The sequence below is a fragment of the Squalius cephalus genome (genome assembly GCF_949319135.1).
Source record: "Squalius cephalus genome assembly, chromosome: 5".
Lineage (NCBI taxonomy): Eukaryota > Metazoa > Chordata > Actinopteri > Cypriniformes > Leuciscidae > Squalius > Squalius cephalus.
This window is the reverse complement of record NC_137126.1, coordinates 42,332,479-42,356,356: the sequence shown is the minus strand read 5'-3', so window position 1 is coordinate 42,356,356 and position 23,878 is coordinate 42,332,479.

Genomic DNA, 23,878 nt, shown 5'->3' with positions numbered 1-23,878 from the left:
GTCCACCATGTGTTTGCCTTGCCTACTGTCTGAACCTTGTCAAATCATCACCCTCAACTCACTGGAGTTGAACTTTACTGCAGATGCTACAGAAACATTTGTATAAGTAGTGAAACCATGGCCAAAAACTAACTTTTTGCCATACCAGCCAATGGCCGGTGACTTAAGGAAATTTACCAGCCATAAATATTTTGACAAAAATTTTGATACCAGTGAAAATTCACAATTCTCTATTCCAATTTCAATACCACAGCTTAAGCTACTAGCCTAACTATACATTTAAAACATTATTAAAGAAAAATAAACAATCAGTAATAGCACAAACAAATACAACACAACAAAGATAAAAATGAAATAAACTGCTTTTCAGGCACGTCTTAGATATAACAGTACTTTCCAGGTACAGAAATTTAATAAAGTAATCAAATGTAAAACAACTAGCACTTCATAGTGTACACTGTAATTAAACGTATTAATCGTTATTAATGTTTAAAAAAGTTATTCAGACAAGAGCAGTGAGTGATTTTCTCTGTCTTTGTTTGATTGACAGATTATTAGGCTGCTGTCACTTTAAGACCTGCACGGATCCTATATAGGCTACTGATACTGTACACATACGTTCATTTAAGACATAACTGACAATGTTTACTAGGATATTTTGTGTGAATTTGTCCTTTCAAGCGCAAGAAGATGTGAAAGAGAGATCAATTCAGTATTTGTGCTCTCTTTCTGGGCGCGGGCTTTGGATGTTTGCGCACAGAAACTTCCCACAGCGCACCAGAAATGATTTGAGTTCCCTTTCGCGTCTTCTTGCGCTTGAATATTTAAATGAGCAAGGCTTAAACTTTCGTGACGTTGCAGCACTGTTCCATGCATAGCTCACGTTTGTTCACTTTAATGTTCTCACAACATAGCATTGTTAGAATTTATAAAAATGCTACCCGCCAGCTGATGATTGACACAGTTTCATATACTCGCCAACGCAGGAAAAAAGAGGGAGAGGGAGAAAGATGCTGCAAAACCTCCCAGAGGCAAAGTGCAGCAAGCTGCTGAAAGAAAACTTTAAACAACCAGTTATTGCTCTCCCTCTCAATCTTTCTTTCCCTCTCCGTGTGAGTCAACAGGAAGTGGCATTCCCTCCTCACGGTAGTGGCATAGCCGTTGGACCGAGTCATACTATCATCCTCTAACCCACTCAATGACTTACTGTTGATCTTACACAGACTGTGTGTGTGTATTTCTGTGTGTGAAACATGTCGAGCCAGTGAGTCAGTGCAGTCTTTAATCTGTGTCCAGTGACCGGCCCTCTGTATCGGTTAACATCCTGACATTAAAAACACAGGCAGCATCCAAAATCTTCTCTGCACTCTGAAAACAAGCCTCAATTTATGTTCACACGTTTAATTTCTGCTCGGTTTATATAATCAGTTAGCATAATGTGTGTTGACGGAGCAATGAATCATTTGGTAAGCGGTCTTGGCTTGGAGTCCGTTCTCGAGAGAGCATTAGCGAGAGTTCGTCCAAGCTCAACGAGACACCCCTCTGAATCTGACAGAGAGAGGCAAGAAGATGAAGAAATTGGAAAAAAAAGTGAAACATTTAGGGTAGAGGGAGGTCTCTTGAAAGAGCTGTGTACCGAGATGACCCGAAAAAGTAACTTTGTTGAGGAGTCTAACAGCACGATATCTGAGGTTCTTCCTGCCAACTGCATTAAATGTAAAGCTCAAACTGTGAGAGTGTAGCGCTAAAGGATCAGTGGATCCCTTAGGGGTTTGCCCCAAAACGTTAAAGAGATACATTTAACCTCAACCCTGCAGTTGGTCTAGAGGTTATTGCTTTGGATAAAAGTATTGCTTAAATGGAATATTAGCCTTTATGACCATGCAAGTCAGGGTATGTGACTACATACTGTAGGCAATCTCTTGATATCCTTTTACATGTCTACATATGGAAATACTGCATAAAACATGATGCTAAGATTATCTCGTCAATTGTGCATTATAACAACATTTTTAACAGGTACCATAACACATTTCTAAAGTACAAATGTTCACAATTATTATATTTTTTTTTTTATTGAGCTTCATTCGCCAAGTGTGCGCCAACACACTACAAATTGGTTGTGATTTCCAGAAGCTCTGGGTACATTGATTGATTGATTATGTTTATTTCATTCATGGATATTTTTCCAACAAAACTTACTTCATCATCCTCATATATATAATTTATAAAACCATGATGAAAAGGAGGCAGGGTGAAGAATATCTTATATTTCCTGCCCCCTTGAACATACATACAGACATACACACATGCATACTAAACACATACATGCATATATAACATAGGAGGATAGAAAAAAACAAAAACATTTAAATAAGATTAAGAAAAAATAATAATAATAAAAAACAATAAAGTAATATATATCTACACCAGAAGACTTATGTACAGATGTGTGCATTATGTACTGTACAACTGTATAAATAAAAATATGTACTTACATAGTAAATATCTATATTTATTGCCTAACTCAGGTGGCATGAACTGCATAAGAGTACTGAGTTATTAACTATATCGGACGGTCAGACAGACAGACAGACAGACAGACATACAGACAGTATTATCTTTATCTTTTTTTCTTTATAAATAATTATATTCATATTTATTAATAATTACTTATAAATGGTTAATAAAAGCATATTTGTCTTTCAATGCATGAATATTTTTACATCTACATGTATGCATATGACATACTTTTGCACATGCTCTACTAAACAGAAAAACATTTGAATATTATATATAATTATTAATTCAATATAATTACATTTACAGAAATTGCATGAAATGCATAAATTAATAATAACATGTATTATTTATTTAAATTACATGAACACCAGTCAACGTTGGACTTAATCTATATTTAAAACAGGTTTCCTAAACACTTACCTGAGATCAGACAGACCTGCCTCAAAATCACGCCATTGGCTGAGCCAGAAGTCGACATATCAGACCTCTCAAACAAAGCGATATTCTGAAAGTGCCACAGTGTTGACACTCTTCAAGAAGTCAACCAACAGATGTCTTACTTAACTGCACATTGCTGTCTCTGCACATTAAACTGGGTTTGGAGACATTTATTTTGACATTTAAAAAGAAAATACACATCAGCTTTAAAAGAATGTCTATTTACAACAGTAAGTACTAGAAGTTTGTTTTCTAAAGCTGTTAGAAAAACCTTAAAAGAGTGTCACTGTTGACGAAGCAGAACATAACAGCACACGATTCATTAAGCAGTGCTCAATTCTTAAAGGCAATACACATGGGGAACTCGATGCGAAATGCTCAAATAAGTATTTCACACAGGAAACATTTCAATAAACATGCGCTCAAGATCTTGTGTATTCTGGAAAGGTTGTAGAGTTTAAATGTCACAGGCATGAGGTGGCATTCTGTGAGGCGAGCCAAAGGAAGATTCAAGCCAGGCTGGGGAATCAAAAACCACGGCGTGGTCTAAAAAACGACAACGATGCAAGGACACATAATTTGGTCAATAAGATGTCAGTTCGCTGAGCTCAGGAAGAGAAAAACAGTAGCGACCGTTCGGCTCGACTGCACTGGAGAGATCTCGCAGACTACTTGGGCACCGGCCAGGACTTTAATGAAGTTACGCTTCCCCAGTGATTATGTGCAGCCCTTATTGTTAATGAGCCTATTCATAAGACTTCAGTTAAAAACGGCAGATCCAGCATCATGTGGTCACGCTGCACTGGTCTAACTTACTCTTTGGCTACTTTGTATCTGCCGGCATTAGTGGTTCTGTCATATGACATGCAGCAAGTTATTGCATCATCACATAATGCACTCTAAACACTGGGTTGTTTACAACCACAAGGGCTGGGTAAATATAGGACAGAACACATGTTGGGTTAATTTTACCCAGCAAATTGGGTTGTTTATTTAACCCAGCATAATGGCTTGATTTAACCCATCATACTGGGTTGATTCGTTTTTACTATAGTACTAGCTTTTTATTTTTATCTCACTTCATACATGAATTACTGTTTACAGATTAACTTAAAAACTTTAAAAAATAATAATAATACTCCACACTACTGGTTCACATGATAAATCCTTTTTTTTTAATCATATTTTACAGTATAGCATATTTTATATAGTTTTGAATACATATTGCATACATTTAAGCTCGTTTAACAAATATTAGAAGTAAAAATTAGAAGTGTAATCGACCAGTCTCTGTTGTTTTGCTTCCACCGCAACGATGCTGGATCTCCTACTGGCACTTGTATCATGTTTAAGACCGACGCAACACTCATTTAGGTGACTCACATCGTATGTTGCTTTGCATAAAATGAAACCATATACAGAACAATAACGAATTTATACATACAAAAAATGTCCACAAACCTGTATTTTACCGAAGACATGCACCATTTTGACGGAACTGACTGCTCTCTCCTGAAGAGGTCGCAAAAGCCTGCGATAAATAACTCAACCCCTGAGTTGTTATGTCTGACCCAGGATCTGGGTAATACAAAAACTACCCAAACACTGGGTTGTTACGTCTGACCCAGGATCTAGGTTACACAAAAACTACCCAAACACTGAAAATATAACCTAAAAAATGGACACGCACACACACGCAAACGCACACACAATACCTCTCCAAACCATGCCTAGTTATTAACGGTTCATCTTCCTCCATGCATGCTGTTTGCTTTCATATCGGCTTCAATGCAAATGTACACAGAGAAGAAGAAGTGTCAACATCCATCAAAGGACAGCGACTACACTCACTCTAATCTTGGATTTCTATTTCTGCTTGACGACCTGCTCTCATTAGGTGCCGTGCTGCACACTGAGAGAAGCGTGTTTTGAGTGAAAGTAGTCTGTACTTAAAAAACTATCTGCCTGGAAAGTAGCACAGGAGATAACAAAGAATCACACACTTAACATGCCAACACACACGCGCACATAAAAATGCGCATATAATCAGGAGCGTATAGGAATGATCTGAAAAGTGCTTATAAATATGAATTAGCTTGTCCAGTTGCTAAAAAGTAATTAAGTTGCCACTAGCCATACGAGGATGATCATTTGTATGTTCGGCTGGTCCACTGCAGATTCAGCTGGTGGGCAAAGGCATCTGCTTAGTGTTATAGTCATCGTTTTATACATCTGGCTAAAAAAATTCTGTTTAATCCAAATCCTATACTCTTAAAATATGATTATTTTTCATATTCAATTCAATTCAAATTCAATTCAATAATAATTTACATATTAAAGTATATTAAATAAAATATAAACTATGGATATAAATATAAAGGCTGCATAACCCACAAGGTTAGCCCAAATCAACACATAAATAGCTACATTAGTTAACATTAACTAATAGGTAATGGTTGCTAGGAACCAGCACATTGTACACTCTTTTTTTTTTCATATGGTAGACAAATGGTGGTAGGGAATGTTTCTGGCAGACAGAATTAATTCTCTTTCTTTTTCTTTTTTTTTTTTTTTTTACAAAATAAAGACGCTATTATGCTAATGATGTCGTCTAAAATGTAATTTCACTCTTTAATGTTGACTATCCTCATTTTCATTCTGTTTTTCCCCCCCGTAGGCCTTTCCTATCTCTTGCGCACACACACACACACACACACACTACAAATGTAAAAGCCACACAAGCACTCACACACTTTAAATGAACGTGATGACTCACTCTTGCGGCATTGGGTGTTAAAACTGATTTGAAACAACAATGAATTAAAAAAAACAATTCTACGAGAGAGTGCAAAGACCAACTACAGCAGTATCTACCAGCATTTCCCAGTGAAATATGAGTAAATAGAAGGAAAAACTGTATGTGGTTGGAATGAAGCCAGTCCTGAATGTTAGTGTACAGTGAATTGTGGAGAACTTCTCTGCTTCTGAAACACTGAATTAATGCTAAGGGGAAGCTTTTCGACCAGGACGTGGAAGCTGAAGTTCAGGTTCACCCTAAAGAGGATCCCAATATACCTTGTACAAGTTCTTTTTCAAATCTATCATTATTTGCTATTAATGCAGCAACCTTTCAGTTCAGACAAAAATTACTCACCCTCATTTTGTTCCAACCCTATTTGACATTCTTTCTTCTATGGAACACAAAAGAAGACATTTAGAACAAGGTTGGGGTTCAAACAGCATTGATTTTCATTGTATGGACTAAAAAACACTGATATCCTCTGAGTTCCACAGAAGAAAGGAAGTCAAACAGGTTTGGAACGATACAAGCATGAATAAATGATGACAGAGATTTCATTTTTGGGTGAACTATCGTTGACCATCTGCCATTAACAGGCTCGGTATGCTGAATGCTACATGTAAATGACCACTGTGTACAGTATTTGCAGTGAGAAAGAAAACATGCAGACATACTAATATGCTTGATAAGAGTGTATTAGAAACATCCCTTTTTCCTCAGCCCCAGTGTTTGGCTAATGGAGGGAAAAATAATCAGAGTGAAAATCGACTGCACTAGTTTATTAAAAGCGGCGGTCAATTACAAACGGTACTGAGGGTGGAATCTAGTGGACGTGCTTTTCTAACTGCACAAAATCAATGCGATTCAAAGTTAATTTAACTTTTCTGTCAACACAAGGTATTGTTGAATCAGTTTTGTACAGACAAATGTGATATTCGGTTTTCCGTATGTGGTTTATAGTGTTATTTTTTGGAAACAGAACTGTAATTCTACTTCTCAAAGTGAAACACAAAATCACTCTTTTTACTTCACAAAGTGAAATTCTCTTCTCTACTCCCCACACAGTTTCAATGCCTATAACAGTGAAAATGTCACGATTTCTAACGCAGCAGCAAAATTAATATGCTATTGAACACCCTCCTTTATTAAGTTAGATATTATGAAATAATCAAATGAAACCCTAACCTATAAGCATTTCCCAATTAAATAAATATTACTGCATATTTTAAGTAATTATTCAAGTACACTATCAGTGATGATGAACAATTAAACAAATTAAGTGCAGTAAGAGAACTGGTTTTTCGTGCCATTCGTGTTGTTTAATTAATATTCATCATAGAATAGAAAACAGTAGGCCTATCTGGCAGCATTTACAAAACATTGCCCACAGATATGTAAGCTTAGCGTTAAAGGAGAACTCCGGTCAATTTTAACATTGAGCTAATTTTTTTGTACATTTGGAGTGCTGTCAATACAGAGAACAACGACAAAAATCGGTGTTGCCTACACCGAGTTATTCTATTTTTAAAATTTGCACCCTGTTGACTTCAATGGGGCAAGTACTAAACCTGCTTTTAGCCTCTTAACATCCTTGATGTGTCATTACAAGTGCACAGAAAATGTGAGTGATTCCTTCTGAGTGAACACGAGTGAGTCTGACTGCAGTAGATGTGAAAGATATGTATAAAAATGATGTTATTTAAGCCAGCGCAAATACCTTTGTTTACATCCTGTTTTTCGGTTGAAGTCCAAAGTAGTCGATTGCCGAGTTCACGCGCGTGATCATAGGTATTAAACCTATGCGTGTGAACTCTGCAATCGACTACTTTGGACTTCAACCGAAAAACAGGATGTAAACAAAGGTATTTGCGCTGGCTTAAATAACATCATTTTTATACATATCTTTCACATCTACTGCAGTCAGACTCACTCGTGTTCACTCAGAAGGAATCACTCACATTTTCTGTGCACTTGTAATGACACATCAAGGATGTTAAGAGGCTAAAAGCAGGTTTAGTACTTGCCCCATTGAAGTCAACAGGGTGCAAATTTTAAAAATAGAATAACTCGGTGTAGGCAACACCGATTTTTGTCGTTGTTCTCTGTATTGACAGCACTCCAAATGTACAAAAAAATTAGCTCAATGTTAAAATTGACCGGAGTTCTCCTTTAAGTTCTACCAGGAAGACTCAATCAGCGCGTCATGTATTAACTCACTTCTAACCAATCATGTGTTAACACTCTCAGTATAAAAGAATGGTACTTACATTCGTCTGAGTTCGCAGATACTGACGGCGCCAATTACCTCCATCCTCCCCAACCACCTCCAAGATGGTCCTTTCCCTCCATCCTCCCCACCACCACCAGGATGGTCCCTTCCTTTACCTCCAGGGGGTCGGCTGCGCCCCTGCCTTCATCTTCAGGCGGGATTTGCAGATTCCATTACCCTCGCATTGCTTGCTAAGGACGGGGCCTACGCCAAAGACTTTATAAAATTATGCTTGCTGAGCTATTAATAAATTTACACTTGTTATATCATTTTATCTCCCGAGTCTTTCTGGTAGAACTACAACAAACCATCTGTGTTTAACCAGACGCAACCTTGACCATGAAGTACATACACTAGTATTAAATGTTACTATGTATTAAAAATGTACTTGAGTATGTTTAGTACAATACAAATATACTTTAATGCATTTTTAATTCATTCAACAGTACGTTTTTTTTTTCATAATTGCATGCAACTAACCCTCAGCCAAGTCCTAATCCTACCTCCTGTCAAGCCTTCTTCAAACTTTATTAACGTAAGTACTTCAGTACTGACTTCACAGTACTTTTGACATCCCTACTGCCCACAATGATATTTGTGATTATATTCGACATTCAAAACCCTGATTCACTGATGCTGGCTTAAGAAAATAATCACTTTAAGTGAGCTGAAATAAAAATCAATTTACACACTCAGGCGTGAAAATAAGTATGGAAAATGTTTCTCTCTCTCAATGTGCACTGGGACTCTCGCCTTCGTTCCTGTTGTTCACTCTTAGCCAATAGCGTTTGATCCTGTGTAGGACTTCACAATCTTGCATTTCTCTTTGTTCCTACTGCTGCGAATCCTTCGCTGTCATTTCACTTTCCTTCATTTAATATGGAGCTCTTTCTTGCCTTATCTTGGCGCTTCTACCTTTCCCATTCTCTCTCCTTCCCTCGCTCTCCCCCCGCCACCGTCATCAAATATCTGAAGTGGAGAAAAGGCTGTCTGACTTCAAACACCATTCTTTATTCTTCTTCTCCCTGTCTCAGCTGCGAGGTACGCTAGGTCCTTCTTTTCTTGAGGAAAGCTTTCTTTCTCAGTCTTTCTTTCTTGTTTCACCCTCTTTTCACTTGACTCAGGGAGCATTTGATGTGATCATAGGCTGTTCTGTCTGTGTCTGCACATAATCTTATTACAGAATGAAAGTGAGAACCTCTGTCTATTATGCATGACCATTTTGCTTGAACCATTTAGCTTGCAGGTACAGTGTGTCCTACGGATCTCTCAAACAAGACTAAATTACGACCGTGTCCGGCATGTAAAGAACTTGCAATTATTTCCTCTTTTTCCTTTTTTGGAAGACTTTGGTAAAATAGCTGAGTGAAATAAGCAGCATACAGTCTTGTGCATCAGGAAGTAATATCTACCAATAATGACCATTTCTGGAAGCCGCAGCGGAGCAAGGAAGTTAGTTCACCCAAAAATGAAAATTCTGTCATCATTTACTCACACTCATCTCATTCCAAACCCATAAGACTTTTGTTCATCTTTGGAACACAAACTAAGATTTTTTTAATGAAACTTGAGAGCCTTCTGGCCCTCCATTGACAGCTAGGACATTGACATTCAAGCCCCAGAAAGGTAGTAAAGACATCATAAAAGTAATCCTCAATTTTATGAAGTGATGCGAGTGCTTTGTCTTCACAAAAACATAATTGACCACTTTTTTAACAAAATATTAATCTCCAACACGCGTTCATAAGAGCACTACGGCACATTCGTGTTGTGTGGACGTGAGAGCAGATGTTGTTGCGTGAACATGCGTTGTAGATTCATATTTTGTAAACAGAGTGGTAAATTATGTTGTTGCTTTTTGCGCAAACAAAGCACTCGCGTCGCTTTATAAAATGAAGGTTAAAATACCGGAGTAAAATGGATTACTTTTATGATGTCTTTACCTTTCTGGGGCATGAAAGAGTCAGCAGCTGTCAATGGAGGGACAGAAATCTCTCAGATTTCATCAAAAAAGATCTTCATTTGTGTTCCAAAGATGAATGAATTAATGTCTTATGGGTTTGGATTGACATGAGGATGAGTAATTAATGACAGAATTTTTGGGTGAACTAACCCTTTGAAAGGAAAAGTTCACCCATCATTTATTTACCCTCATCAATTTTCTAAACCCGTATGTTTTTTGTTTTGTTTTTGGGATAAATTCTGTTGCTGGTCACTCTGTCATGGAATTACAATGAATGGGATCTGAAGCTTTCAAGCTTCAAGTGGGACACAAAAGCACTGTGATCTGCCTTCAAGTCTTCTGAAGCCATACGATACCTCTGTTTGAGAAACAGACCAAAGGTCATGAATGAAGTAGCTATGAGCTATGATTGGTTCACAAATCGGAGTTCAGCTCGCTTACTGGAGGGGAAGATGAATAATGTCAGAGAATAATGACACAAATTTCAGTCTTTTTCCTCACACAAAGTTATTATATGACTACAGAAGGCTTGGAATATGATACCAATTTATGATACTTTCATGGTGATTTTAAAGCTTAAAAGCCACAGTTCTCATTCATTGTAATTGGATGGAAAATATTAACCAGCACACTCTTAAAAATAAAGGTTCTTTATAGGCATCGATGGTTCCGTGAAGGACCTTTAAAGGGGTCATATGATGCTTTTTAATGTCTTCCTTTTCCTTTAGTGTGTGATGTATTTGTTTGTGCATGTATAAGATCTGTAAAGTTACAAAGCTCATAGTCTCCCAAAAAGGGATCAATTCTATCTAACAGACCTGCTTCAGACCTGCCTAAAACACCTCATCCAGATATTACTTCCTCAAACGCCCAATATTTCACAAAGTGCAGAGTGCAAAGTGCAGAGTCTTCAGAAGAAAGTTTGATGTTGTTGATTAATTAATATTCATTATATAATAAAAATGGAAGATCTATATTAATATTCATTATATAATAGGAATGGCAGATCTATCAGGCAGCATTTACAATGCAATTCCAAGATCTACATTCTCTTAGCACAAACGAATGTCTTCAACTGGCCAAGACAACATTTTGAACATAAAGTGGATACAATACAGTTCAAAAGTTTTTTCCCAAATCATTTTTTCAGCAAGGATACATTAAATTGATCAAATTTATGATTATTTTGTGATGGTTTGTAAAGCATAAAAGCCTCAGTTCCCATTCATTGTGATTGCATGGAAAAATTGACCAGCAGATTCTTCAGTAGAAAGAATGTGTTACAGAATTAAAACAACATGAGGTTTCAGGAGACATGAGTGACAGCGACCGTTGGCGATGCAAGAAATTTGAACAGAATTCCTAATGTACACGATTATACCCTAGCTACTGATATAGTTGGATACTGTAGTAGTCGGAATGCCTTCTGACAACTCTATGTCAGAGTGAACACAACTTTAGATCAGGATAGAGAGATGTTACACTTCACAGCAGAGTTTTGGACTGATGCAACCTCACAAACTTTAGTGACATAGAGATGCGGTCACCTCAGAAGACCTGGAGAACGAGGCTCTGAGATCTGAGCAATCGGGTGTGAAAAAAACTTTTGTGCAGAGGCCGCAAGATTATTTTAAAAAGCTGTCTGGTCCACCTCTTCTGCTAGAGGGAGAAGCAGGTGGTTATGAAAGCAGCGTAAACCCTGTAATGCTAATCACCACCATGACCACGGCTACACTTCAAAAAGAGAGAGGGTGAGAGCAGCTTCGCTATCCTTGATACCAGGAAGGAATGGCAAGGGGAAGAGTAGCCTACAGCTGGTTTTGTGCTAGAACAGAGAGAGAGTGAGGGGTTTATCACCAGAGTTGCCAGGTTTGTGTAACAAAGCTATCCCCAAAGGCGGACTGTCAGAGAAGGCGAGGGAGACTGAGCCTGTTCAAAAACTAGAGTGATAAAATGAACTGCTACTGTACTTTAATCAATAGACCATTCTGTGCAAAACTCAGATGGATATAAAGTTAAATTATTTATATATTTTCCTTGAAGCAGTGGTACCCTAAGTGAGTATTACTGTACGTTCACACCGCCGCCGGCGAGAGCGGCGAAATTCGCTCTCGCCGCCCTGCCACCGACGCCGTAGAAAGATTCGGGGACGCTCTGACATAGATTAGAATGCGTGATTTTATAAAAAACTTTATTTAAAGGGGCCGCAAAAAACGTTGCTGCAATTGGTCAAAATCATTATTATTTTGAGCAAATGAATTGCATTCCTGCTTAAAAAACAAGCGTTTTTAGTTCAAAGAAGTTCTAGCGCGAAAATGTTGCCTATAAATAGTGTTGCGCAGCTTTTTCAAATCAAACTGACAACACTATGGATGACAAGTCGTACAATAACGGGAAACCCGCAACAGAAATTATTAATTTTTCCTCCATTTTGCTTAGGAACTAATGTGGTGGGAACCAAAGTTTATAGAATTGTGTTCTCTCGTATCCTCTCAGGCGGAGGACTTCTACATTCCGACTGGTTGCCGCTGGTTGCCGCCGAACCGCGTCATAGCTAATTACCATAAAGTTGACTTGATTTCAACTCTTCTCGCCGCTTTTGCCGTCCAAGACGCGCCGCGCCGCCCTCGCCGGAGCTCGCCGCTGGCTCTCATTGAAAATGAATGGCTTCCGGCCACTTTGACGCTCTCGCCGCCGGCGGTGTGAACGCACAGTTAATTACTGTCAAAACTGGTTGAGAGGATAAGGGCCCCTCCTATTAGTAAACAGATAGTCATTTTTAATTTTGTTTTTGAAAGATATCTCTTATGCTCACCATAATTTATCTGATTAAAAATACAGTAAAAACTGTAATATTGTGGAATTTTATTATAGCTTAAAATAACTCTTTTCTATTTTGACATCTGGAGTAATCTTCGGTGTCACATGATTCTTCAGAAATCTAATATGAAATCTAATTCTAATAATGCTGATTTGCTGCTCAAGAAACATTTCTTATGATCAATGCTGAAAAAAGTTTAACACGCTTAACATTTTTGTGGAGATAGTGATATATATATATTTTTATAATTCTTTGAATAAACAGTTGAAAAGAACAGCATTTATTTGAAATATAAATCAATGTACTTGTTTAGAGTTTATAGTATACAATAACTGGGTAATAACTAACCCCGAACCTACACCTAAACCTAACATTAAAGGGGTGGTTCGGGATTTTTGACATCGGACCTAATTTTTAAGTCAGCCTGGTTGTTATTCATCAGTGGAGAATTTTTTTTTTTTAAATGATCCAGTCCTTATATTTGGATAGTTAGCCGATGCTAGGCTAGCGCGAGTCAATGGTATATATGTTAGCCAGCCATTAAAAACCGTTTTACCCACTCCACAGTGCACCAAACGCAAATCAATTATAACACTAGACTATCGATGTATATGTCCGTTGAGAGAATAATGTTAGAAATCAAACTTACCTTTCATCACATTGCATTAGTTATAATTTGTTCCCTGTAATCATAAGCCTTGTCTACAGCAGCAGCGGAGTGATATTGATTACCTAGGCAACCGAGTGAGCCGGTACACACATGACCCAAGTGTATTTACCTGCGCTTCTGTTCTGTGTTTACTTTTTGCCGCATTACTAACCGGAGCAAAGTAAAATTCCGCAGCTGCTGAGAAACTAGTTCCTTTGGAATCATTGAGATGAAAGGTAAGTTTGATTTCTAACATTATTCTCTCAACGGACATTTGCATCGATAGTCTAGAGTTATAATTGATTTGCGTTTGGTGCACTGTGGAGTGGGTAAAACGGTTTTTAATGGCTGGCTAACATATATACCATTGACTCGCGCTAGCCTAGCATCGGCTAACTATCCAAATATAAGGACTGGATAATTTAAAAAAAAAAATGTCTCCACTGATGAATAACAACCAGGCTGACTTAAAAATGAGGTCCGATGTCAAAAATCCCGAACCACCCCTTTAACTCATGTAGTTACCTTATATTAACCAGTACTTTCTTAGGTAAGTACACTGTAAGTACACGTACAGTAATATAAATTGCAACTCTTTTTATTTGTGTTTGTAGTTCTAATCATGTCTGTAATTTTGTTCGGTTAGCATGTTGCTATTGACACATCACTTGCAGTCTGCAGTCTCAAAATTATTCAACCCCCTAAAAAGAATCTGCAAAACAGGTGTTCAAGGGCTTCATTAGTTGCACCAGGTGTGCTTGAGCTAGAACACATTAAATATTTGAACTGGCTGGGTTTGTTGAGTGTCATGTTTGACTGCATGTTAGAAATATGGCTAAGTCAAAAGAATGGTCCAAAAAGTTAAGAGAAGAAATCACCGTCCTTCACAAACAAGGAACAGGAAACAATAAGCATAGTTCACAAGTTAAAAGTTAAAGTTAAAGTTAAGTTTTGGGATTCTGTTGATGAAACAAAACTGGAACTTTTCGGCCCCTTTGGATCAGCTGTATGTCTGGAGGAAGATATGCTGAAAAGAACACTCTGTGTCAGTGAGAAAGCTGAAGCTTGGGAGACATTGGATCTTCTAACAGGACAATAATCCCAATCATACCTCAAATTCCACCAAGGCTTGGTTGCAGAAGTAGTCCTGGAAGATTCTACAGTGGCCATCAGTCACCTGACTTGAACCCCATTGAAAATCTCTGGTGGGATTTGAAGGCTGTTGCAGCACACCAACCCAAGAATATTACTGAACTGGAGGCCATTGCTCATGAGGAATGAGCTAAGATTCCTCAGAAATGCTGCCAGAAGCTGGTGTCTGGTTATACATCTCGTTTGCAGCAGGTCAAAACAGAAAAAGGGTGTTCTACTAAGTACCAAAGATGCTCGCCATGAAGGGGTTGAATAATTTTCAAGTCATTCAAAATTGCATCCTCAGATGAATTTGGGGAAACCACTAGAAACATTTTGTTATTTTAACTACTTCGTTTGATTTGATGATTGCAAACAGCTGAAAGTCTGTAAATTTTGCCAATAAACCTGATTTGCAAAGGGAGTTGAATAATTTTGATTTACAACTATATATATATATATATATATATATATATATATATATATATATATATATATATATATATATATATATATATATATAAAATGCAAGATCCATTTATAAATTCTGCAAATATAATAATCTGTAAATATTCTGCATGTATCTTCCATTATCATATGGATCCACAAACGAATAAGAGACTTGCGGTGATGTTTAAGTCTTTGGAGAATTGCATCTTCAGACCTGTCTTGTTTTCAGCATATGTTCACTCACTGTGACTGTGCTCACCGTATGTGTATTCAGTATACAGGTGTTCAATGTCACAGCGTCTAGCTGTAAAGTGTTTATGTGGGTGTCTGTGCCCAGCTGTACTTATGCATTCTAGCTTTGACTTGCTATGAATTAGAATGATAGCAATAAACAGGGTAGCCAAGTTTGCAATTTTACTTAAATTTTGTTACATTTAAACTGTTACCATGGGTTGATATTTTATTTTTTCAAGACAGGTCAACTGTGGCTATGATTGCAATACAGCGAATTTACTGCCTAAGGAGGCAGTTAAGGTATCATGGACACTCCTGATGGTTCTTCAAAATAGGCTTTATTATTACAGTACCTTCTTTTCATTAAATTCTAAGGTAGCATCACATGTATCCTTAAGTAGAGGGCAATCTAGGCTTTTGAAATGTGTTGATGAGAAAATATAGACCTATTATTGTGAACAATTAATCAGTGCATTTATTTTTTAAGGTAAGATAATACAATGTTTATGCAATCATAATTTAATTGTGGCTCCTTACAAACAATGTTCCTTTTCCGCTGACCTGTGTTGAACTTGTTACTGTAACTAAAACTAACTTCTGTTAATTGAAATAAAGCTGAATTAATATTAAATGTAAATATTAGATGAAAAATGTAAACTTAAAAAACATAGGCTTAAAACATTTTTTTTTTTTAAGTTTTGTCTCATATTTGTTCATTCTTTTTTTAAATTGAGGGATTATTGGAAATGATTGTATCTGTTACTTGAATGACAGCACACCATCCAAAACATTCCTCTAAATGGTTTAACAGTATTTGTGAACAATTTGTACAGCAAAACAAGTATACACACACAGACACACACACACACACACACACACACACACACACACACACACACACACACACACACACACACACACACACACACACACACACACACACACACACACACACATACACACACACACTGCTGCTTATCTGAGTGTGTCAGTGATGGTACAGTGTGTTGATGTTGTGTTTCTTAAAGCCCAAAGCTCCAAATCCATACAGCTCTTTTCAGCTAGCTGTCTATAACCAACAGAATTATCCAGCACATTTAGACCCTTACGCTCACTGTGGAAAATCTTATCACAAAAGTCTGTCTGCTGCCAAAACACATCTTCAGCTTTCAGAACACACACACACACACACACACACACACACACACACACACACACACACACAGAGAGAGAGAGAGAGAGAGAGAGAGAGAGAGAGAGAGAGAGAATACACAACACTTTTGTAAATAAATTCAAATTTTTGTAAACTAAAACATGGCCATAGGAGCAGTGATATTATCTCTATTTTCAGGGACAGAGAGACGTTAGAAATCTCCATTTTAGTAGAGTGGTTGCTTTTCTACTCGAAAAAAGCAGTGTTTACGCATGACTCCTGAGGCTACTCAGAGGTTTTTCCATGTAAATTATAAAACACATCCATTTTTCTGTTCGCAGTGTCACGGCACAATTCTTAATGACAGCATATGGCACTGTTGCTGTCTAACGCTGTAATTTACAGGTTTGTGAAGCAAATATTTTGTCAGCGTGCAGCAAAATAAGTGTGGAGAGAGGAAAGGTTTATGAGGGAACTGCAGGAGAAGAGATTAATTTGCTTTGTGTAAGGGCTTATGTGCAGAGAGCAGCTCATCTGTCTATGTACTCCAGTTATTTCTGTTCGACTCAGCACACATTAGAGCATTAGAACAGGTGACCTGCTCAAGCTCACTGTTGAGAAAGCTACTTTGAATCTGCAGCCTGTCAAGCGACAAGCTACTCATGATAAACAGTAGTTTAAATACGGTCAAGATGCACTTGTGAAAGAGCTTCTAACAAAAAGCAGCTAACTTCATTGCAGCTAATGAAGCTCTTTAAAGGGTTAATTCACCCAAAAATGAAAATTTTGTCAGTTATTACTCGCCCTCATGTTGTTCCAACCCTGTAAGACTTTCGTTCATCTTCGGAACACAAATTAAGATATTTTTTATTAAATCTGAGAGCTGGATCACTCCTCCATAGGCTTCTATGGGATCGAAACTTGCCGGCCCAGAAAGTGAGTAAAGACCATGTTTAAAATAGTCCAAGTGACTACAGTGGCTCAACCATTAGTTTATCAAGCAACGAGAATACTTTTTGTGCGCAAAAACAAAACAAAAATAACGACTTTATTCAACTATTCGTTTTCTTCAATGTGGGCCTCTGAGTGAGTTCTGTGTTGTACGTCACATGCATCACACTTTGTGTTCCGAAGATGAACGAAAGTCTTACGGGGTTGGAACAACATTAGGGTGTGCAATTACTGACAGAATTTTCATTTTTGGGTGAACTAACCCTTTAAATTGCCCCAATTATGCTCATTTAAAGGTTACTAATTTTGCTTTGGAGGTCTCCTACAATGGGTTTACATGCATCCAAGGTCAAAAACACTTTCTTTTTCTCATTCATATACATTGCAGCATCACCTTTTTTTCTCAGTGTCTGAAATTACTCGATCAAGGATCCAGTCTCTATAAAACCCTACTTTCCGACAGCCTACTATTCCCTGATTGGTCAGATGCCCCAGTATGTTGTGATTTGCATGTGTCGGAAACGAAACGGCTATTACCATATCTGAATTTCAGCTCTGGAGGCTTCCCCAGTACTTGTATACACAGTGATATGAACAGTAGCGATGGTGACTGTTTTACCGTATCAATTCGAACGCGAGTCCTCATCCTTTGGAAGTGCATGCAAAGCGGATTTGCTATCACAGCACAGAAAACTGTATCTTCTCGACATGTTGACAACACAAACCAAACTCTTCCAGGCCTCAGCTACAACTACAGTGTTTGAGGGAGGGTCAAAGTAGACGTTGTTTGTGGGCACCCAATGAACACCATAGGTGGGCATTATGCAGATTAGTAACAAATCTATATAGGTTCAAGCAGGAAGTAAGACTGGAATTACTGACGACTCATTTCAGTCAGTTCAAATTGGTTCTTTCTTCTGGGAGACAATAACTACATTTATCGTGCATTTTGATCTTTGCAACTTTCCGTACATTTTACATTTACAAACAGCTGTATTACACACCACATTGAAGGTAATATCAGTAAAAGCATAATAGGTGCTCTTTAAAACTATGTAGTCAGAAAAATAATTAATCAGAACAATAATTACTTGCCAAAAATAAGGATCTCAAGTAGTGCGAGTGGTAAACAGTATCTGAAAAGATACATTTACAAATTACATTATTCATAAATCATTATTGATTTTTTAAATAAATATTATACATTGGGGATATTGTTGAAAAAGGCAGAAATAAAAGGCCACACAGGGGTTAGTGAGCACACCAAATTTGAATAGTTTGTTGAACAAAACCATTCATCAACATCAATCATACTTCCAAAAGCTTCATATGAGAGAGTCGACATTTAAAAAGAACACATTTGATTATTTTCTTGCTTGGCTGTAACGCTGTGTGCACAATACAATGTAACAAATAAAGCAATCAGTTTGTCTCACTTTTTGTTGTTCTCTGTTCTAAAAAAAACCTGTCATTACTGAAAACCCCAACACTGCTTAAGTTCTTACAGCACCATGGACATAAGCAAGAAAAAGATAAGGAAGGAAGGGTAAAGGGATGGATAAAAGAATGCCCACTTAATGGTTTTACTACCCTGTTTTAATAAGCAGTCATTTATAATGTTACAGTTTCAATAGTCCGGTCCTGCCTGAGTTTGATCATGTAATCCAGTAAAGACCAGCAGGGCTCTAGTCAGCAAGTCCATGAGGGTGCATGAATTCGTTTTTTCAACAACAACAAAAAAGAAAAAACTAAACTAATCAGGTCAAATATTGTTAGGTGACATGTCAAAGGACTATATTTAAATCTCACACTTGAAAATATAATAGGCTAATTTTGAGATAAGCTGCATTAACTGTTGGATAGGAGATTGCAAAGAGTCAATAGGGGCCAAAATCCTTTTAAAGCATAAATGTTACCCTCTACAGCAGGGTTCTTCAAATGTGACCCTGGAGGTTCACTGGCTGCATCCGAAAGCTTAGGCAGCTGAGATGTAGCCTGGGTGCCCTATAAGTCAATGACTTCTCAGTCAGCGTTTGTGTTTGAAGGTGACTCCTAAAATCAGTTACAGGAGGTACTTTGAAATTATTTCTTGAAATCAATTAAACCATCCTTGAGTGCTTATAATAACTTCCGATTTGCGATCTAAAGTGGATTTTGATTATATAATAGGCAGACATGCATTACTTGTGTTTTATTATAGACTGAACGCTACACCTGCTTAGCATTTCTCTTGTAAACATCCATTATTGTAATAAAAAATACCCTGAGCCTCATGAAAAACACATCAGAACATATCTCGATGTAATCATATATCTATACGGCTACATGTTTCAGCTGTGTTAGAAATGTTTCTCTTTATGTACGGAACTCAGAATAAGGACGTCATCCGGAAGGGGAGGAGTAATGATTATGTAATATAATTAACAGATCTAGAACAAATGAGCGCTCTCTGGCTCATAACACACATGCCGGGTATGAAAACCGACACACAGCGCTCTGTATGCTGTTTCAAGTTCTTCAGATCTCATAATTCAGTGGAAATTAATAGAAATTATATTCTGTATAAAGAAATATTAAGTAAACATGTGAGAATAAATCTGTTCTCAGACACCAATGATAACAATATCCATTCTCTTCTCTCTTGAGGAATAATTTTCTTCTGTGTTTACACTGGTTTTCAAAACAACGCCACCAATCTCGCCCTTTTGTGCAACAATAGTGGTTCTGGACATGTGATCTAAAGCTCAAATCTTATTGGACGGGCCTTTTCATTGCGGAGTGATGGGGGGGCAAAATCAACACACTGGTTGGAAAAAAAATCTTGCTTTGTCGCACCGCGATTGATCATGCCAAGTCTGAATAGCTCAATAGGGATCTTTGTTGTTTAGATTCAAAAGCATCATCGTGTCGTAGTACATGTAGTTGCTTAATCCCGTTCAGCGTGAAAGGCCCTTAACGGTCTATTGATCTACAACAAAATGGAGAGAGCTTTGATGATTATCAAGCAAATATTTACATACCACAATACTAATTTTTATGTGTTCTAATACTACTGTATCTAAACTACTTTTCAGAGGCCAATTTTCTCATTGTTCCAAAGTTTAGATTGTCATACATTTTTGGAATAATCTTCCTGATAACATCTCCATGAAATATCATCTATCCAGATATTAAAATCTCACTTATTTAGACTTTTTTTCTAATGTTTTTCGTGTTTCCTACTTCACTTTGTATCCAATTTGTTTTTGCCTCAGTATTGTTTTTTCTGCTTGGATTATGTATTTGTAAAGCAACCTTGAGCTCTAGAAAGGCACTATATATGTGGTTGTACTGCCAGCCACAACTTTCGGGCACTATTTCTTTCCTTCAGCCTATCATAAGCACTGAAGGATATATTTATGCAGCCTTTGCAAAACAATCAGATCAAGGCATCTCAGTAGACTGGAAGTGACATGATCATTGGATTCGGATGTGCCTTGTTGCATGTCTCCCTACCCCCATAGGCAGCATTTTTCAGCATTCGGACGCAGCTCCAATCATGATCTTCAGAATTTCAAGAAAATACTAGCAGGTGAGCTTGATCAGGTTTGAAGCTAAACTCTGCAGGGCTGCTGACCTCCAGGGCCGGATCTGAAGAAACCTGCTTATGAACAGTGATGCGAAAATGAAGACTACAAGGGTGCAAGTCCATATCAGAATTTGGGATAAAGATAACATTGGCAATCCAAGCTTTTTACTAATCTCTCTAAAGAGATGATGAAATAGTAGGCAAAGAAACTGCAACTGATCAGTTACCTTAAATTGAGTATGCCTAACTCTACATCTAAGAGCACTAATGTTTCTGTGTGTTCTTTTACAGGCTGATCCATTACTAGTGAACAACACATGAATGAACCAACTGATACAGTAGATGTATCAGTAAGGAATAATGTAGACAAAAGGGTCTTATATCACCCTGAAGGGTTTATTTTGGGATAATGAGCATCTGACTACCTTATCCCACTTATCCTCCTTATCCCAGTAACTGGACATGCAATATTGACTTGAGGTGAAATTATTTCGTGAGGACAAAAAGTGCAGAGATCTGTCAGGGAAAATTGCAATGTAAATCAGTGGTTGCCTGGGACAACGGTTAATTATGCAGTTTAACGGTCACTATACAACATTTGACCGCTAAATGTTCCAATAAGAGTCTATTCCAGAGAGAGATGGACTCATGGGTTGTAGGACGCCACTACTCACACTAACATTCATACGTTACACTCACCAGACAAAAGGAAGGTTGAAGAAACAGCAAGTGATCAGTTACCTCAAATCAACTGACTAATCTATATGCAAGAATATTAACGCTAAGATTAATGAAGATATGAGTGCTCTTTTTTCAGTCCGATTCATTACTACTGAATGAACGCACAAATGATTTAACCAATAGGCGTGTAAGGAAACCGACACAGACATCTGTCTGTTTTCCTGTATCTGCTCTGGATGTTAGCTGTCCTCATTCGCTTTCTGACCAAAGGCTCATTGAGGCGTGCAGCAATTTCTCTCGAACGAGCGTGTTGATCTGACAGTTCCACCAGCATTTTCCATTCCGAAGCATCTGTAGCGTTCCTCTCCTTCATGTGGCAGACAGACGCCCCTCGTCTCATCTAATCCACCCTCTGCCCCTGCACGCTTTCAAGTCTAAAACTGGAGGATGCGATTGGTCCCTACAAGTAAACAGGGAACACTTGTTTACTTCCTCAACACAAGTAAATATTTTACGCATTTCTGGCTCTGTGTCAGAACTTTCTGTGTGTGCATTGCAGAGATCTTGTCAAAGCGATGTGGGTAAACAGCCTGTAAGTTGGTGGGGGGGGGGATCAAAAGCAGTCATCTGTAAGCCCTTATAGAGCCTTAATAATACAGCCAGGAGTACCAAACGAACGAGAGTGTTATCGGCCTCTGGACTTGACCTGACTGTGTCTGTGTGTTTGTGTAGGTGTCTGCTTGTGTTCGCATATATGCAGTAATGACAGCAATGCCCTGCCATGCATCTGCTTTTTAATTGGAAGCTGCGCATTTGCTTTGCCGGAGGAATCTGTGTTATTTGATTCATGACACAGTACAAAATGTTCCTCTTTCTCCACTGTGCGGATACAACACTGAAACAGATATTCATTTCTAATATGCCAAGAGCAAGTGTGTGTGATACTGTATGTGCTTCGAATGCATTTTACTCTCTGCTGTGGTCTCGCAATGAATTGTGGGAAGTTAAATGCCCAGTTTTAAAAAAAATAAACTGGGCAATCATCTAAAATGATTACAAAAATCAACAAAAATCATACAATTTTACAGAGTAATCTATTTATCTATTTATAAAATTTCGACAAACACTAAATGGTACGTAACCCCTACATAACAAAACCCATCCCTTATGCTTGTACAACAGACATGAAGATGTGGCTTGTTTCCTAAAGGTTGGAATACACTAGAAAACTTTTGTCCAGATTTTGGCCCCACTTTGCAGTCTGGAGGAGTCAAAGCTAGTCTGAGTCAGTCTCTAGATATTGGGCAGTCAGTGTAAACCGATAAAAAAAAAAAAAACCTGTGTAGTGTATGACGAGCACAGACTAGTTGTCACTTTTGTGAAAAAATCCTGTTTTTTGAGACATAAGTGTTCATTGAATGTCTAAAGACGTTTCCATTTTGAACGCCAAATATAGGCAAATCCACGGACAATTAACAGGCATTAGGACGAACATAAAGAGGGCCCTTGAGATGCGCACAAGTCAGCAATATTTCTGATGATTTATTGGCGTGAAGTTTCATGCACAATGACAAACAGGAGTGCAACATTCTCGAAAAACAATAAGCAGAGTGGAGTGCCATAACATCAATGAAAAACATTACTGCAGGCTTCAACATGGCTGAGTTTAGATTAGAAATGTCAAACAAATTTCGCCTACGTAGGCGATTGTAGCCCTTAGCCCGAATCTGCATCTGAATTCACATTTTTGTAGTAAAAAGAGACACATTATGCAGAAGTATAATTTGCTGTTATGTGTGTTTGTCAGAGCCTGCAGTTGCTGTGTGACGCGTGTTCGCTGCGGGCGTATCGTGATGAGCTGGACGCACTCCGGGAGAAGGTCGTTAAAATCGATTCCCTATTTTCGTTTTCGAAACTTGTGTTGGTTGGTCCGATCGATTGTGCAATCGATTTTCGAACGTAAAGTGACAGCCCTACAATTTTTAGCTTCAGATTATGAATCCATCCGGTTGGAGAATATCAAATGTGTTACACATTGTTTTCATTTGTCATGCATTTCCTGTGCATGTTTCTGTGTGAGTTTGTTGTGTTCGGAACAACTTGAAAGTCTGGAAGTTTGTGATCCTCAGTCATTTATGATGCCTAGTTTTTCCTGTGTAATAATTTACAAAGTGTATGATGCCTGGTGTTTGAAAATCTGTTCAGATTTTAAAAGTCGTTAGTGTATTCCAGTCTTAAGTGATAAGA